Below are 17,662 nucleotides of genomic sequence, written 5' to 3' on the forward strand. Positions count from 1 at the left end.
TCTTTTGGCATATGCAGTGTGTACACAAGAGCCTCTCATGTCACAGGCTCTGTAGTGTAGACATGGCCTTCTTTCTCTCGATGGGGGGAAGGGCTGGAATAATTTGTACCAGCAAAAGCACACTAGTATATCAATATAGTTAGGCTGGCAGAGCGCTCCTAGTGTAGACCTGGCCTGATGAAACTATGGCCAGTGTGAGGAATCAGACTCGTTTAAATAATATTGGAGAAAGAGCAGGATCAAGTAACTCCTATCTATTTCCTTGCAGGGTTCCTTGGGTGCGGGTGCAAATCTTGATGTGCCAGTGAGTATTCAAAATTTACTTTGCTGTCATTCTCTCTAATGTTACCCCAGTTCCTCTTAACTATCCCAAACCCGGAGCCCAGGGGTCAGTTGGATTGGGGCAAAAGACAAAGCAAAGGGTTCCAAGCCCTAAGGGGGCATGTAAGAGTAAATCCAGGTGTTCTTTGCAGTTTCAATTCTCTGACCATACTAGTACCTAGTTTGGTGGGTTTCTCTGGGCTCTGTTCTCTACAGCCATGATCAGACTCACTTCCCAGGTGGATTCATACACACTGTGAGCTGTGATTTTCTGGGAATCCTGGCATTCTGCATCCCTGGGACTGAGGATAATAGTATCACCAGAGGAATTACATACATGGCCTCCTCGAGAAAAGGAAGCAGATTCCCAGGTATTGTAAACTGGTGTCACTCCATTAAAATCAGGAGAACTACATTCCCAGATGGTGTAAATCAGCACAACTCCACTGGAGGCAGTGGGTCAGATTCCAAATCAGTGTAAATCAGCATTGCTCTGTTGGAGTTAATGGGCCAAATCCTCAGCTGGTGTAAACTGATTTAGCTCCATTGGAGCCAGGGCAGCAGTTTGTTTCTGGTGCTGTGCCTTTGGGTACTCCAAGTTCACTCTGCTTTAAGAGTCTGCTACATTACTTTGTACATCTAAGAGGCAGAGGCCTGATTAAATAGTGGATGATCTTTCCTCTCCCAGATGGGTTAGAAATTCTACTAAGTGAGAGATCCTTGGTGGTCCTATTCTCTCTCATGAGGGGAAAGGAGACCCAATAAAAGAACTCCCATATTTCAGAGTCCGGAGTTTCAGGTCTTGCTTTGTATCTTGGTGGTCATTGGGCCAGGCTATGGTTACAGCCCCTTTCCACACCACAAAGGCTGTAATCAGAAACTCCAGGGACATCATACACCCATGCTGTATAAGGACTTATATGATGTGCCTGACCTTTGGGGGTTAATGAAGACTAGTGATCTCTTTGACAATCCAGGGATTGGGTTTGAGCAATCAGGCTTGTAGTGTCAGATATGACTCATGGGATAAAGACAGCTGCTAAAGTCCCCAGCTACACCGGGGACATGATCATCTGGAAGAGCTGAACAGAAGCTATGATGAAACTCCAGATCATGGCTGCCATTCTCCTTGTCTCTGACCTTTGCCCAAGGGAAGCAGCGCTCTGCCAATAGAAGTGTTGCTGGTAACAATGAAAGCACTGTTAGGAGGGACATACTATTTGTTATAATGATGACTTTTATAAAGTAATAGAAATATGGAGCTAGAAGGGACCCAATCATCACGTCCAGCTCCCTGCGCTGAGGCAGAACCAATAAACCTAGACCATCCCAGACAGGTGTTGTCCAAAGTTTTCTTAAAAACATTCAGTGATGGGGATTCCACAACCCCCCTTGGAAGCCTATTCTAGAGTTTAACTACCCTTAGAGTTAGACAGTTCTTTTTAATATCTAGTCTAAATCTCCCTTGCTGCAGTAATACTTTCTATTGTAATGATGATTTTCTCTGTGAAATACGATGTGAAATGTCTCCCCTTTCCTCTCTGCCCAAAGGTGAATTGCTCAGGGACAGTATCTTAGCATTCCCTGTAGCTGAGTTTGAATTGTGTCAGTGTAGTGAGGGGAAAAGATTAGAGGGATTTCCTTACTTATTCAGAAAATGTTTTGGATCCATTATTGTGCTTAGATATTACAATGGCAACTCTTGTTCCAATCTTCAGCTTCAGTCTGTACATATGGTTCTAAGAGGTTTGTGTGCTGGAGATATAGAGAGGCCCTCACCAATTGACAATAGCTTATCATGCCATTTCCCTTACACATTTAGTGAAACATGCAGATCTCATTCTTTGGGGGCTCAATCACTGACGATTTGGACTTGATTCCAAAAAGTGCTGAACAGTTTCAACTGTGCAATCAGCTCCTCCCTCCATATTCTATGTTTTTAGAAAACAACAAACAAGATGCTCTGCTATTTTTGAAAGGAGAAAAATGTAGGACTACTTGACATTTATGGCTAAGCTATTTAATTTTTAACTAAAAATGAATTTTTTAAAAAGAAAAATTTCATGAAAAAATCTTTCTTCTGTTTTTTTCTCAATTTTTTTCAATTAAAACTAAGAAGAAAAAAGTTATGAGTTCTATTACATAATTTTCTAGCCACCTTTTTCCAAAAGTGTTGAAACCCATTTTTTTTTAAATTTCCCCAAAACACACTTATATTTTTTCAAAAACTATAGCAAAAAGGAAAGAAGGAGGGAGGAGAAATCAAAAATCAATTTTTTTTCATTTCTGAATTTGTCAAATAAATGGAAAAAAAATATGGAAAAAATATTGACAATATATGGGGGCCTGCTCTATGCTACAAAATTCTGCCAGAATAGCTATTTCTGTTAGAAGTGTGAAAAAATCCTGGGCATCACAGCTATGCCAGACAATCCCTGGTGTAGTTGCAGCTACACCGACAGAAGGGTGATTCTGTCAACATACTGAACATTGATTGGGGAGATGATGTTCCTATATCGGCAGAAGACCTTCTGTCAGCATACATAGTATCTAGTCTGGGGCTCTGCTATGTAGTGTAGATATGGCCTCATTTCACTTTTGGGGGAATATGCTACACTGGCAAAGTGCTCCTAGTATAGACCTGGCCTGGTAAAGCTATTGTCATTGTCGAGAATCAGCTACGTGGAATGATATTGGAGAAAGTTGGGAATTAACTGATCCTGCTCTATTTCCTTGCAGAATGTTGTGGATCCAGCTGGAAATGTTGACGTGAGTACTCAAGATAAATTTTATTGCCAGGTTGCTTTATATTACATCAGTATCTCTTCGTAAGCTCAACTCCTGAGAAAAATGGTCAGGTGGAACAGCGTGGACGCACATAGCCATAATGCAGGGGGAGTTAAATGAACTCTCTGAAATTTCCTTATTGATAAAGGTCATTGGTCTCTTTGACAATCTCAGCGTTGGGTTTGGACAACTGTAATGTCAGATATGACCAATGGTATAAAAAGAGAGCTGCTAACTCCTGTTATTAAATTATCCACAGCTTCACTGGAGTCAACGGGCCAGATTCCAAATGAGTGTAAATCAGTATTCCTGTACTGGAGTTAATGCTCCAGGCTAAACCGAGGTAGCTCCATTGGAGGCAGGACAGTGGTTAGCAGCGTCAGTGGTATGGGGTATGCCATACTGGAGTCTTGCGTCGACAACGAAAATGGCAACAAAAATGATCAGGGGACTGGGGTCCATGACTAGAAGGGTGATTCTGTCAGCATACTGAACATCCATCGGGGAGGTGGAGTGCCTATATTGGCATGCACAGCCTGTTCCGCGGGGCAATGCAGTGTAATGCATACGTGGCCGTATTTTGCATTGGGGGTGGGGTGTGTGTGTGTGTAGGGGGGAAATATGCGATACTTGCAAAAGCGCACTAATATACCAGTATGGCTATACTGGCAAAGCGCTCCTACTGTAGAACCGACCTGGGAAAGCTATTGCCATTGGGAGGAATCAGCTATTGAAATGATATTGGAGAAAGAGGAGGGTGAAGTAACTCCTAACTATCTCCTTACAGGGAGTCGTGAGTCCAGTTCGAGGAGCTGTTAAGGTGAGTAGTGTAGATTTACTTTATTGTCAGGCTGTTTTATATTATCTCAGTACCTCTTAGCAAGCCTGAACCCTGAGACCTATGGAAAATCCTAGACACATGTTCAAAGACTGGCACAAAACACAAAGCAATGGGCTTCCAAGTCCCATGGGGGCATGTAAGTATTAATCCAAGTGTTCTTTGCAGTTTCAGTTCTCCTATTATACTGGGTTCCTGTGGGCTCTGTTCATTATAATCACTTCCCAGGTGGAGTCATACATACTGTGAGCTGTGATACACTGGGAATCCTGTCATTCTACATCTGAGAGACTGGGGATAATAGTATCACCATGGACAATCACACACATGGCCTCATCTATACAAGGGAGTAGATCCCACGCTGGGGTAAATTAGTGTTGCTCTATCAAAGTAAGTGGAGACAGATCAACAGGTGTAAATCAACCATTGCTCCAGTAAAGTCAAAGGGGCCAGATCCCCTTCTGGAGTAAATTATCCATAGCTTCACTGGAGTCAACGGGCCAGATTCCAAATGGGTGTAAATCAGCATTCCTGTATTGGAGTTAATGCTCCAGGCTAAACCGAGGTAGCTCCATTGGAGGCAGGACAGCGGTTAGCAGCATCAGTGGTGCTCTGCCCTTGAGTACTGCAAATTCACTTTGCTTAAAGAGTCTGTTATATTACCCTGATACTTTTAACAGTCAGAGGCCAGATTAAATGGCAGAAGTCCATTCCCTTAATGGTTAGGGTTAGCAATTCTATTAAGTGAGAGATCCCTGGCAATCTTAGTCTCTCTCTTATTGGTCTGGGAATCATGTTCAGCATCGGGAGTTTCAGGTGCTGCTTTATAAATTGGTGGTCATAAGGCCAGCTATGATTACAGACCCCTTCCACACCATAAAGGCTATGTTCAGAAACTCTAGGGACAGCATATTGCCATATTACACAGGGAGGTAAATCAACTCTAACCTTTCCTCATTGATAAAGGAGACTGGTCTCTTTAACAAACTAGGTGTTGAATCCGAGCAATCAGGCTTGTAACGTCATATACGAACCATGGTATCAATGGAGCTGTAAACCCCTCAGACTCAATACTCCATTAATCGGAAGAAACAAACGGAAACCAACATTAAGCTCCAAATCCTGGATGCCCTTCCCCCCAACTCCATTCTTTAACAAAAGGGAAGTAGTGCTTTGCCGGTAGAAGCTCTGCTGGTAAAAGTGAAAGTACTACTAGGATTAATACTTTATATTAGAATGATGATTTTCTTCGTGAAATATGAATTTAAGTGTCTCCTTTTTCTTTCTGCTCAATGATGAATTGTTCTCTGACAATCTCTTAGCATTCCCTGTGGGTGAGCTTGAATTGTCGGAGACACCTTCTCTACTGAAAACTCACACTGATATAGCTACAGCTCTCATGAGCGTGAAAAATCCACACTCCTGAAAGAAGTAGCTATTCCAACCTAACCCTCATTGTAGACAGTGCTAGATAGGTGGAAGAATTTTACACTCAACCTACGTACTGCCCCAAAGGGATGTGGGTTAACTAAATCAACAGAAGAGTCCCTCCCGTCATGGTAGCGAGTGTTTACAGGACAGAAATTCTACTATTGCACTCTGTGGTTTTGCTGGTATTGCTGCACCTGGTTTACACTAAAAAGTTCTGCCAGCATTGCTATATTGGCTAGCGGGTGAAAAAAAAAATCACTCCCTCTTGGAAAACAGCTGTGCTGAAAAATCTCCGGCATAGAGGCAACTATACCAACACAAGGGTGAGTCTCATCTTACTGAAAGTCAAGCAGAGAGGTGGTGTTATTAGGTCAGAACAAGTCCTTATGTCAGCATATGCAGCCTGTACTCTGGGATGTATGTGGGAATAGACTCTGTAGCATAGACATGGCCCTATTTTGTCAGATACATGGAAAAAAATTACAGAAAAAATAGTGACAATTTTCGGGGGTCTGGTCTATGCTACAAAATTCTGCCAGAAGAGTTATTTCTGTTAGGAGTGTGAAAAAATCATCCTTCCTGGAAAACACAGCTATGCCAGACAATCCCTGGTATAGATGCAGCTACACCAACAGAAGGGTGATTTTATCATCATACTGAACATTGATTGGGGAGATGATGTCCCTATATCGGCGGAAGAAGACCTTCTGTCGGCATATGCAGTATCTAGTCTAAGGCTATGCTATGTAGTGTAGACATGGCCTTATTTCACTCTGGGAGGAATATGCTATACTGGCAAAGTGCTCCTAGTATAGACCTGGTCTGGTAAAGCTATTGTCATTGTGAAGAATCAGCTACATGAGATGATACTGGAGAAAGTTGGGAATTACCTGATCCTGCTCTATTTCCTTGCAGACTGTCTTGGATCTAGCTGGAAATACTGTTGACGTGAGTACTCAAGATAAATTTTATTGTCAGGTTGTTTTATATTACATCAGTATCTCTTCACAAGCCCAACTCCTGAGGCCAATGGTCAGGTGGAACAGCGTGGACGCATATAGCCACAATGCAGGGGGAGTTGAATGAACTCTCTGAAATTTTCTTATTCAGGAAGGCCATTGGTCTCTTTGACAATCTCAGTGTTAGATTTGGACAATTAGGCTTGTAATGTCAGATCATAGAATCATAGAATTCAAGATCAGAAGGGACCATTATGATCATCTAGTCTGACCTCCTGCAAGATGCAGGCCACATAAGCTGATCCACCCACTCCTGATATAATTCTCTCCCTTGACTCTGCTGTTGAATGCTCCAAATCATGATTTAAAGACTTCTAGTAGCAGATAATCCACCAGCAAGCGACCCCTGCCCCATGCTTCGGAGGAAGGCGAAAAACCTCCAGGGCAACTGCCAATCTACCCTGGAGGAAAATTCCTTCCCGACCCCAAATATGGCGATCAGCTGAACCCCAAGCATGCGGGCAAGACTCTCCAGCCAGACCCTCTGGAAAAAGGCTAACAATATCCTATCATTGACCCTTTGTACTAATGACCATTGTGGCATGTTATTGACCTATTGACTAAACCCGTTATCCTATCATACCATCCCCTCCATAAACTTATCCAGCTTAATCTTAAAGTCATGGAGGTCCTTCGCCCCCACTGTTTCCCTCGGTAGGCTGTTCCAGAATTGCACTCCTCTGATGGTTAGAAACCTTCATATAATTTCAAGCCTAAATTTCCTGACTGACAATTTATATCCGTTTGTCCTCGTGTCCACATTAGCCCTGAGCTGAAATAATTCCTCTCCTTCCCTGGTATTTATCCCTCTGATATATTTAAAGAGTGCAATCATATCTCCTCTTATCCTTCTTTTGGTTAAGGAAAACAAACCGAGCTCCTCAAGTCTCCTTTCATACGACAGGCTTTCCATTCCTCGGTTCATAAGAACATAAGAAAGGCCGTACCGGGTCAGACCAAAGGTCCATCTAGCCCAGTATCTGTCTACCGACAGTGGCCAATGCCAGGTGCCCCAGAGGGAGTGAATCTAACAGGTAATGATCAAGTGATCTCTCTCCTGCCATCCATCTCCATCCTCTGACGAACAGAGGCTAGGGACACCATTCTTACCCATCCTGGCTAATAGCCATTTATGGACTTAGCCACCATGAATTTATCCAGTCCCCTTTTAAACATTGTTATAGTCCTAGCCTTCACAACCTCCTCAGGTAAGGAGTTCCACAAGTTGACTGTGCGCTGCGTGAAGAAGAACTTCCTTTTATTTGTTTTAAACCTGCTGCCTATTAATTTCATTTGGTGACCCCTAGTTCTTGTATTATGGGAATAAGTAAATAACTTTTCCTTATCCACTTTCTCAACATCACTCATGATTTTATATACCTCTATCATGTCCCCCCTTAGTCTTCTCTTTTCCAAGCTGAATTAGTCCTAGCCTCTTTAATCTTTCCTCGTATGGGACCCTCTCTAAACGCCTAATAATTTTAGTTGCCCTTTTCTGAACCTTTTCTAGTGCTAGAATATCTTTTTTGAGGTGAGGAGACCACATCTGTACACAGTGTTCGAGATGTAGGCGTACCATGGATTTATATAAGGGCAATAATATATTCTCAGTCTTATTCTCTATCCCCTTTTTTTTTTCATTCTAGTGGCCCTTCTTTGTACCCGTTCCAGTTTGAATTCATCCTTCTTAAACATGGGAGACCAAAACTGCACACAATACTCCAAATGAGGTCTCACCAACGCCATATATAACGGGACTAGCACCTCCTTATCTCTACTAGAAATACCTCGCCTAATGCATCCCAAGACCGCATTAGCTTTTTTAGCGGCCACATCACATTGCCTACTCATAGTCATCCTACGATCAACCAGGACTCCTAGGTCCTTCTCCTCCTCCGTTACTTCCAACTGGTGCGTCCCCAGCTTATAACTAAAATTCTTGTTAGTCATCCCTAAATGCATAACCTTACACTTTTCACTATTGTATTTCATCCTGTTACTAATACTCCAGTTTACAAGGTCATCCAAATCTCCCTGGAGGATATCCCGATCCTTTTCCGAATTGGCAATACCTCCCAACTTTGTGTCATCCGCAAACTTTATCAGCCCACTCCTACTTTTGGTTACGAGGTCAGAGATAAATAGATTGAATAAAATCAGATCCAAAACCGAACCTTGAGGAACTCCACTGGTAACCCCCCTCCAACCCGACAGATCACCCTTCAAAACGACCCTCTGCAGTCTCCCCTTTAACCAGCTTCTTATCCACCTCTGGATTTTCATTTCGATCCCCATCTTTTCCAATTTAACCAGTAATTCCTCATGCGGTACCGTATCAAACGCCTTACTGAAATCAAGATATATTAGATCCACCGCATTTCCCTTGTCTAAAAAATCTGTTACTTTCTCAAAGAAGGAGATCAGGTTGGTTTGGCACGATCTACCTTTCGTAAAACCATGCTGTAATTTGTCCCAGTTGCCATCGGCCTCAAGGTCCATAACCACTCTCTCCTTTAAAAATTTTTCCATGACTTTGCATACTACAGATGTTAAACTAACAGGCCTGTAGTTACTCGGGTCACTTTTTTTCCCCTTCTTGAATATAGGAACTATATTAGCTAATCTCCAGTCAAACGGTACAATCCCCGAGTTTAGAGATTTATTAAAAATCATCGCTAACGGGCTTGCAATTTCACTCGCCAATTCCCTTAATATTCTAGGATGAAGATTATCCGGGCCCCCCAATTTACTTCCGTTAAGCTGTTCAAGTTTGGCTTCCACCTCAGATACCGTAATGTCTACCCCCATATCTTCATTCCCATCAGTCCCTCTATCACTATTCCTTAGCCCTTCATTAGCCTCATTAAAGACCGAGGCAAAATATTCGTTCAGATATTGTGCCATGCCAAGATTATCCCTAATCTCCACTCCGTTTAAAGTTTTAAGCGGTCCCACTTCTTCCTTCTTGGTTTTCTTCCTATTTATATGGCTAAAAAACCTTTTGCTATTGGTTTTAATCCCCTTCGCTAGGTCCATCTCCACCCGGCTCTTTGCCTTTCTCACTGCTTCCCTACACCCTCTGACCTCAATAAGGTAGGTTTCTTTGCTGATCCCTCCCATTTTCCACTCCTTGTATGCTTTCTGTTTTTTCTTAATCACTCCTCTAAGACGCTTGCTCATCCAGCTCGGTCTAAAACAGTTACCAACGAACCGTTTTCCCTTTCTCGGGATACAGGCCTCTGACAGCTCCTGCAACTTCAACCTGAAATAACCCCAGGCGTCTTCCGCCTTTAGATCCCTAAATATGTTAGTCCAATCCACTTCCCTACATAGTTGCCTCAATTTAGTAAAGTTAGCCCTTTTGAAATCGTAAACCTTAGTCTCAGATGCAATTTTGTTTATCCTTCCATTTATTTTGAAACGAATTAGCTCATGATCACTCGAGCCAAGGTTGTCCCCTACAACTATTTCCTCAACAAGGTCCTCGTTACTTACAAAATCAGATCTAAAATGGCATCCCCCCTCGTCGGTTCAGCAACTACTTGATGAAGGAATTCATCAGCAATCACGTCTAGGAAAAGCTGAGCCCTATTATTATTACTAGCATTTGTTTCCCAGTCTATATCCGGGAAGTTAAAATCTCCCATGATCATACAGTTCCTATTAGTATTTACCTCCTTAAAAACATTAAAGAGCTCTCTATCCATATCCAGGCTAGATCCCGGCGGTCTATAGCACACCCCAATCACTATCCCAGGGGACACTCTAGTAGTTTTCTTCCCCAATGTCACCATTGCCCAAACAGACTCCGTATTATCCATTGCATTGCTAGTTATTTCGTTACATTTCACCTCATTATTGACATACAATGCTACTCCCCCACCTTTACCTTTGTATCGGTCTTTCCTAAACAGCACATACCCTTCCATACCTGTACTCCAGTCATGGCTACCGTTCCACCATGTTTCGGTTATTCCTATGATATCCGGTTTCAATTCTCGAACCAGGAGCTCTAGTTCCTCCATTTTGTTACCTAAGCGTCTCGCATTGGTGAACAAACATCCTAATTTTTGCTGTTTGGCTCCTCTCACCCTTTTCACCCAACTTGGTAGGGACACAGTACTACCAGTATGACCTGTCGGTCTAGTATCCGTCCCCCCCCCCCTTCCTTACACCTAACCCTCCCCCTCTGTCTATATCTGTTGTTATACTGTTGTTCTCACTCTCAACGTATAAATTTGGCATGGAGAGTACCTGGACCTCTCCACGCTGATGTAGTGTTTTATGTGTAGACAGATATGACCAATGGTATAAAAAGAGAGCTGCTAACTCCTCTGCCACACTTTGGACTTCATAATCAGAAGAAACAAATAAAAACCAAGATTAAGCTCCTGATCATGGCTGCTTTTCTCCCCATCTCCATCTTTTACCAAAAGGGAAGCTGCTTTTTCCCGCTAGAAGCGCTACTGGTAAAAATGGAAATACTACTAGCGGTAATACTTTCTATTGTAATGATGATTTTCTCTGTGAAATATAACCTGAAATGTCTCCTGTTTCCTTTCTGCCAAAGGTGGATTGTTCTGGGACGATATCTTAGCATTCCCTGTAGCTGAGTTTGAATTCTCTGAGGCCCATCTACACTGAAAACACATATCAGCAAAACTACATGAAAGCAGTTATCCTGATTTAACTCCGTGTAGACAGTGCTAGGTCTATTGAAGAATTTTGCCCTAGACCTAGCTGCTGCCTCCAGGGGAGGTGGTTACCTGCAGCAATGGGAGAACCCGGCTCCCGTCACTGTATCAAGTGTCTACAGTGAAGCGCTGCAGCGGCGCACCTGTAGCCTTGCACTATGTTGATGTAGTGTTTTATGTGTAGACAGACCCTGAGTAGCATTAGTGGGGAGAGAAGGTTACAGAGTTTTTGTCAAACATTAACAATGTTCTTTAGATCTATTATCGCGGTTCGATATCTCTTACTCTTCCATATCTATTACTCATTTAGACCAACAAGTGCAGTAGTGGTTAGTGATCTCGGGGATCTCATTCTTTTGGGGCTCAAGCACAGATGACTTGGACTTCATTTTCTAAAATAGTGACTACACGCTGCTGTGCATTGAGTGCTCCTCATATGTTTACTATCTTTTTTGAAAACAAGAAACAAGATGCTCAGCCATTTTTGAAATGAGAAAAATGAAGAGCAAGTTGAAAATCTGACACTTTAATATATTTTTTATTTTTCATTAATTTTTTTTCCAAAACGAAAATTAATGAAAAAAGTTTCTTCCATTTTTTCTGATTTTTCAATGAAAATAAAAACCAAAAAAAGTATTGAATTTTTTAATTTGATTCCCCAGGGTCCAATTTGCAAATAGAGTTGAAATGCTATTTTTCTTTGAAATGTACACATTTATAATTTTTCAAAGAGCTCCAGAGAAGAAGAAAAAAACGGGGGAAAAGTAGATGAAAAAGATGCAAAACTTTTTCATGCCTGATTTTGTTTAAAAAAAAAAGTATTAGTTAGTGTTCTGTAAAAAAGTTTACAATTTTTTTTTTTACAAAAATTAATTAGGAAAATTTTTTGACCAGCTCTAATTCTTATCTTGATTGGTCAGAGTCAAGAAAGGAAGTTCCCATGTTCCAGAATCTAGAGTTTAATCTCACCCCACGTCTCATCCTTCTCAGACTTTGGAAGGCACTTCAGATTTTTAAACCTTGGGTTGAGTGCTGTAGCTATCTTTAGAAATCCTACATTGGTGCCTTCTTTGCGTTTTGTCATATTTGTCAAAGCGCTGCTAGTGTAGAACTTCCTGGTAAAGCTGTTGCCATTGTGAGGAATCATCTACACTGAAGTGATATTGGAGAAGGGCGTTTCTTGATTCTACTATAAAACTATTTTCTTCCAGAAGGGCATGAAGCCAGCTAGAGGTTTTAGGTTGAGTACTCAAAATTATTTTGCTGTCCAGCTGTTTTATATTATCTCAGTACCTCTTAGCAAACCTGAACCCTGAGCCCAGTGTTCAGCTGGAATAGCCTAGACACACGTGGAAAGAGAGGCAAAACACAAAGCTAAGGGCTTCCAAGTCCCTCAAGAGTGTCTAAGAGTTAATCCCAGGGTTCCTTGCAGTTTCAATTCTCCCATTATACAAGTAGGCAATTTATTGCATTTCTGTGGTCTCTCTTCATTATGACCAGGTCCCAGATGGAGTCATGCATAATATGAGCTGTGATTCACTGGAAATCCTGAGAATCTGCATGCAAGGGAGCAGATTCCCAGATGATGTAAATTGGTGCTGTCACAATTAAATAAGTGGGGATAGATCAACAACTGGTGTCACTCATCTATAGCTTGATGAAAGTTAGTGGGGCCAAATGCCCAACTGATGGAAATCAGTCTTAGCTCTAAAAAAGTGAGTGGGGCCAGATCCCCAGCTGGTGTAAATTATGCATAGTTCCAGAGGAGTCAATGGGCCAGATTCCAAATGGGTGCAAATCCACATCTCTGTATTGGAGATGCACCAGAGTAAACTGATCTAGCTTCACTGGAGTCAGAGCAGTGATTCGCAGCACCAGTGGTGCTGTGCCTGTGAGTACTGCAAATTCACGTTGCTTTATGAGTCTGCTACATTACCCTGATAATCTTAACAGAGGCCAGGTTAAGTGATGGATGCCCATTCCCTTAATGGGTAGGGTTAGCAATTCTACTAAGTCAGCAATCCCTGGCCATCCTACTTTCTCTCATGATGGGAGATCAGACCAATAAAATGGTTCCCATTGTGACAGGATCCCCGGCGTGCAGCCTAGGACTGTGGGACTTCTGTGCCCCCTTAACTCTTTCCAGCCCTAGACTGTCTCTCACAATGCCTTGCTAATGATCAGCAGCAAACCCCTCCAGGTGCTGTTATCACTCAGCACAACCACATGTAGAGCCCCACACCCAGGTGGATTGCATGAATGCTCCCAGAGCTGCTCATAAATCACACAGAGAAAGGCAACAGCCAAATCCCCACTGTTCCCAGCACTGTACCTAAGGAATATACCATTTCCACTGCTCAAGATGAGCAATGCAAATTTATTAATTGGTTCACCACTTCATCAATGGAAAGTAGATATACACCAGCCTTCGCAAACCTGAGTTTTGCCACACACTTCATACAAACTCACTGGTAACGATAAACAGTTTAACAATTTTTTGACCACAAAAGATAGATTTTAAGTGATATTAAGTGATAGGTGAAAAGCCAGAGTTAGTTACCAAAATAAAATAATATATAAACATGTGTCATAAGTCCCAAGGCAAGGTTGAGCAATTCCCTTGGTGTGGCCTCATGCAGGTGAGTCATTGCATTGTAGCTCCCTTGCTGGACAATGGCTGGTGATGTCTGTTCAACAGCACCCACCCCGGTGTTGGTTACCTCCCTTGTCATTTACTCTGTGTAGCTAGTATCTCGGTGCCTCCCACATCCACAGCATATTTTACTGAAAACCATACAACAACCATTCTTATAATTTCATATTAATTGGTGCTACACATATTTAGATAGAACAATGTCTTTCAGCAGATCATAACCTTTCCCCTGATACCTTACCAGGCATGCTTTATATGCAAGATCATGGTTATATAAAAATGAGGAATTATGGGGGCTACAGGCCGCTCCCCCAAGGTATAGAGTGTCACACCTATGTTTCAAAATCTGGAGTTTCAGGTGTTGCTTTATAACCTGGTGGTCAAAATCAATCAATCAATCTATAGCTGCCATTCTCCTTGTCTCCGTCCCCTGCCAAAGGGAAGCATCACTGGGCTCGTACAAATGCTGATGGTAACAATGAAAGAAACAGGTAGGAATAACATACTCTCTATTATAATGACGATTTTCTCTCAGAAATATGATCTGACATGTCTGTGCGTTCCTCTTTGCCCAAAGGTGAACTGTTCATGGACAGTATTTTAGCATTTTCCCTGTAGCTGAGTTTGGATTCTCTGAGTGAGCAGGAAGGAGGATAAAAGGTTCTCCTCACTTATTAAGAACATTCTTTACATCTATTATTGTGTTTAGATAGATTAAAAGCAGCTTTTGTCTAAGTCTCAGATTCAGTGTGTACATATGGTTCTAAGATGTTTGTGTGCTGGAGAAACAGAGGCCCTCACTGATTGACATTAGCTTATTATGCCGTTTCCCTTACGCATTTAGGCCAACAGCAGGAAAAGTTATCACTCATTTAGGGGATCTCACATTTGTGGGTTTCAAGTATAGATGCCTGGGGCTTGATTTCAAAAGGTGCCAAGCACCCTGGGCTACAACAGAAGTCAGTAGGGGCTCTGGGGCAATTTGCCATGACACAAGCACCTCAGCTGCTTCTGCCAGGAATAGGAGCTAACCAGCCTCATTCCAATGACACAGGAAGTCAATGGAAACACATAACTTTCTTGTTTTTTTTTCCTCTAAAGCGTCTACTGGGGAAATGATCTGTGGTGAGTATCTCAAGTTCTCTCTCTTGGTCAATCTCTTGCATTATCTTGGCAGCTCTCAGAATGGGAATTGAGACTGAAGCCATTTGAGTTAAAGGAGGCACCCTTAGTATATTTTATGGTACAACCTCAGTGAAAGGAAAAAAGTGACCCCCTCTCTTACTGCTGTCCACCAGCCCAGACACAGAAGGGTCCCCCACCGAGCAGCATCTGCGAATGGCATGAAACTGTTTGTTTCAGCTGCTGCCTTTAGTCCATGCCAAGGAATAACAACTAGCAAGCAGAAACCAAGCTTTACCTTTTAGTTTATGAGGTGTCATTTTCCTGCTTCTCTGGTAGTTAGAGAGGGGATGGGTGAGTGCCAGGCTCAAATTTATGTTAATAACAGAGAACACCACTAGCACAATACATAGATTCATACATTTGAAGGCCAGAAAGGACCATTCCATTCAGCTGGCCTGACCTCCTGCATAACACAGTCCAGGGAATTTTATCCAGTCATTCCTGCAACTAGCCCATGATTTCTAGGTGAGCCAGGGCACACATTAAAGAAAGATATCCTGTGTAAAGTCCTCAACAGCGCCTACATGTTTTAAGACTGTGAGTTGCGTTTTCAAAAATGAGGTTCACTTTGGCACTTCATACCCCCGGACTTTCACCAGGACTCAGGCTCCTAAGTGCCTGTGTCAATTTTGAATGTGGGACTTGGACTCCTAAGTCACTTAGTTGCTCATGCAAATTTTATGCCAAGACTTGATTGACAGACTTCGAGTGATGGAGATTCCACCTTGTCCCTCAGTAACTTCCCTGTTTGATGGTTGGATTTATGTAATAGGGAATGGGTCCAGTTCACCTGTAACTAGTTAGGTGCCTCCCAGTGGGTCCTGATAGAGGGCTCCTGGCCTCTATAAAGACTCAGGCAGCAGTTGAGAAAGAAGTCAGGTTGGAGAAACAGGGAGCTGTTAAGAATTGCTAGGAGAGAGCTGTATGAGAGCTGAGAAGGCAGCAGTGGAAGATGTTGGGGAAGAGACCTGTGCAGAGAGAGAATTTCCAAGAGCTGTTAGGACAGTGCTGTGGATGGCAGCCATTGAAGAGAACTGGCCAGAGCACGGAAACCCTGCTGGACAGAAGCTGTGTGCAGAGGTCCCTAGATAAAGGGGACAAACTAGCTCAGTCAGGGCAGGCTGAGCCAAGAAGCAGAGGGTTGTTTCTAGATCAAGGCTCCCAGGAGACGTTGCTTAGCAGGGGTAGGACTCACAGGCAAAGGGGCATAAAGTGTGGAACACTGTGGGGAGCCCTCTTGCAGAAGACCTAACTGAGGGCTGCAGGAGAAGAGAGGTAACAAGGATGGAGAACCACCAGAGATGTGGAGGCCACAGAATAGGGGCCCAAAAGAACTGGGGAACAGTGTGCTTGTTGCCTCTGAGGAGCATAGGCGCCAATGCTGTGGGTGCTCGGGGGCTTCCATTAGCTAAACCTGGAAGACTGTAACAGCACTGGCTTTGTGACATGCTTCCTTTCCACAACCACTTTTCCTGATCTCACAGCAGCCGTTTCACCACCAGGTTCATGCACCACAAATCAGGAGCGGGGCAGAGGGCTACTCTCAACATCACTGGGCTGCCCCTTCAAGCACAATGGCTTCTTCCCCTTCCCTCCTGTCACCCTCTCCCCAGGCCAGACAGAATAAACTCTCCCTTTCCATATAAATACTGACACACTGGCAGGGATCTGACGAGTGTGCGAACCAGCACATAAATCCCAGTGGTAGCTCAAATCCCCCAAAGAAAGTTTCAATTTCAAAAATAGCCCTTCCCTTTAACAAATCCAAGAGCTGAGTTCCAGCCCTCCCAAATCTCCCCTCGCCCTCTCCTCCCTCATCTCCCCATCCAGTGCCATCAATAGCAGTTTGTAAAGGGCACTGTTGTACAATGCACAATACTGTAAGCGGAATGCTGTCTGCCACCCACAGCTGTATGGGGCTAGAAAGGGACTAAACTTCTTCAGGGAGTGGGGGAGGGCTCTTGTCTGATTCCCTGTGGGTTTCAGGGAATGACCGTTTGCCATCTCTCCCCAGGACTAAGAATTATGAATTAATAACTCAAACACTGACGAAACCGGATTGGCTGACTTCGATGACGACACCTGCCATTATGCTTCCTGTGCTCCTGCTTCACAACTCTCTCACCAATCAAATGCTGACTGAAAATCATGAATCATACTGAATGGGCCTCTAGCTGATTACTGTGACAGCCATTGATTTTTTACTCTTTTGGATGTAACAGGGAGTGGAGGGACACTGAGCTCTGTCCTGCAGCTGCCCTGGGGGATGACGAGAGCTTTGCAAAAATTAAAATAAATACAAATGCACACAAAATGTTCAGTAGCTGTTGTTTTTTTACTTTTTAGTAAGTACATTTCCTTCCAGGCTGGCATTGGATTAGCTCCACTGTAAAGGCTGACACTATTGTTAGTCAATTCTAAACTCCTTGTAGGCAATGATTACTATATCAGGGGGAAAGACACTCTGTTCTCCAGTATTGCTCCCTCTCCCTCAGTGGGGAAACCGGGAAAGCAGCAGCACTGGGGAAAATGAATAATGGAATGACACACAAATCCACAAGAGCAGGAGGGCAGAGTATCTGTAAACTGAGCTACAGAACTACACTACCAGGGCTGTGACCGAGAGAACATGTGGAAAGTTTTCCTTTCAGGGTAGATGTTCCAGCACTTAATCCCTTAAAGTCTAGAGGTGCCTCCTTGCACTCCATAAAATGATCCTTTTCCAGAACAGTTA

The 17,662-nt window shown here is 43.0% G+C and overlaps 1 long non-coding RNA gene across 1 annotated transcript; it reads left to right on the forward strand.

Annotated features, from left to right (window-relative positions):
- Positions 1 to 3,893: 3,893 nt before the first annotated feature.
- Positions 3,894 to 17,090, forward strand: LOC123351467. The gene is made up of 4 exons (XR_006574030.1): positions 3,894 to 3,928; positions 6,293 to 6,325; positions 14,845 to 14,868; positions 16,943 to 17,090. It is a non-coding gene; the product is annotated as an uncharacterized LOC123351467 (long non-coding RNA).
- The last annotated feature ends 572 nt before the right edge of the window (positions 17,091 to 17,662 follow it).

The sequence above is a fragment of the Mauremys mutica genome, chromosome 17 (assembly GCF_020497125.1).
Source record: "Mauremys mutica isolate MM-2020 ecotype Southern chromosome 17, ASM2049712v1, whole genome shotgun sequence".
Taxonomy (NCBI): domain Eukaryota; kingdom Metazoa; phylum Chordata; order Testudines; family Geoemydidae; genus Mauremys; species Mauremys mutica.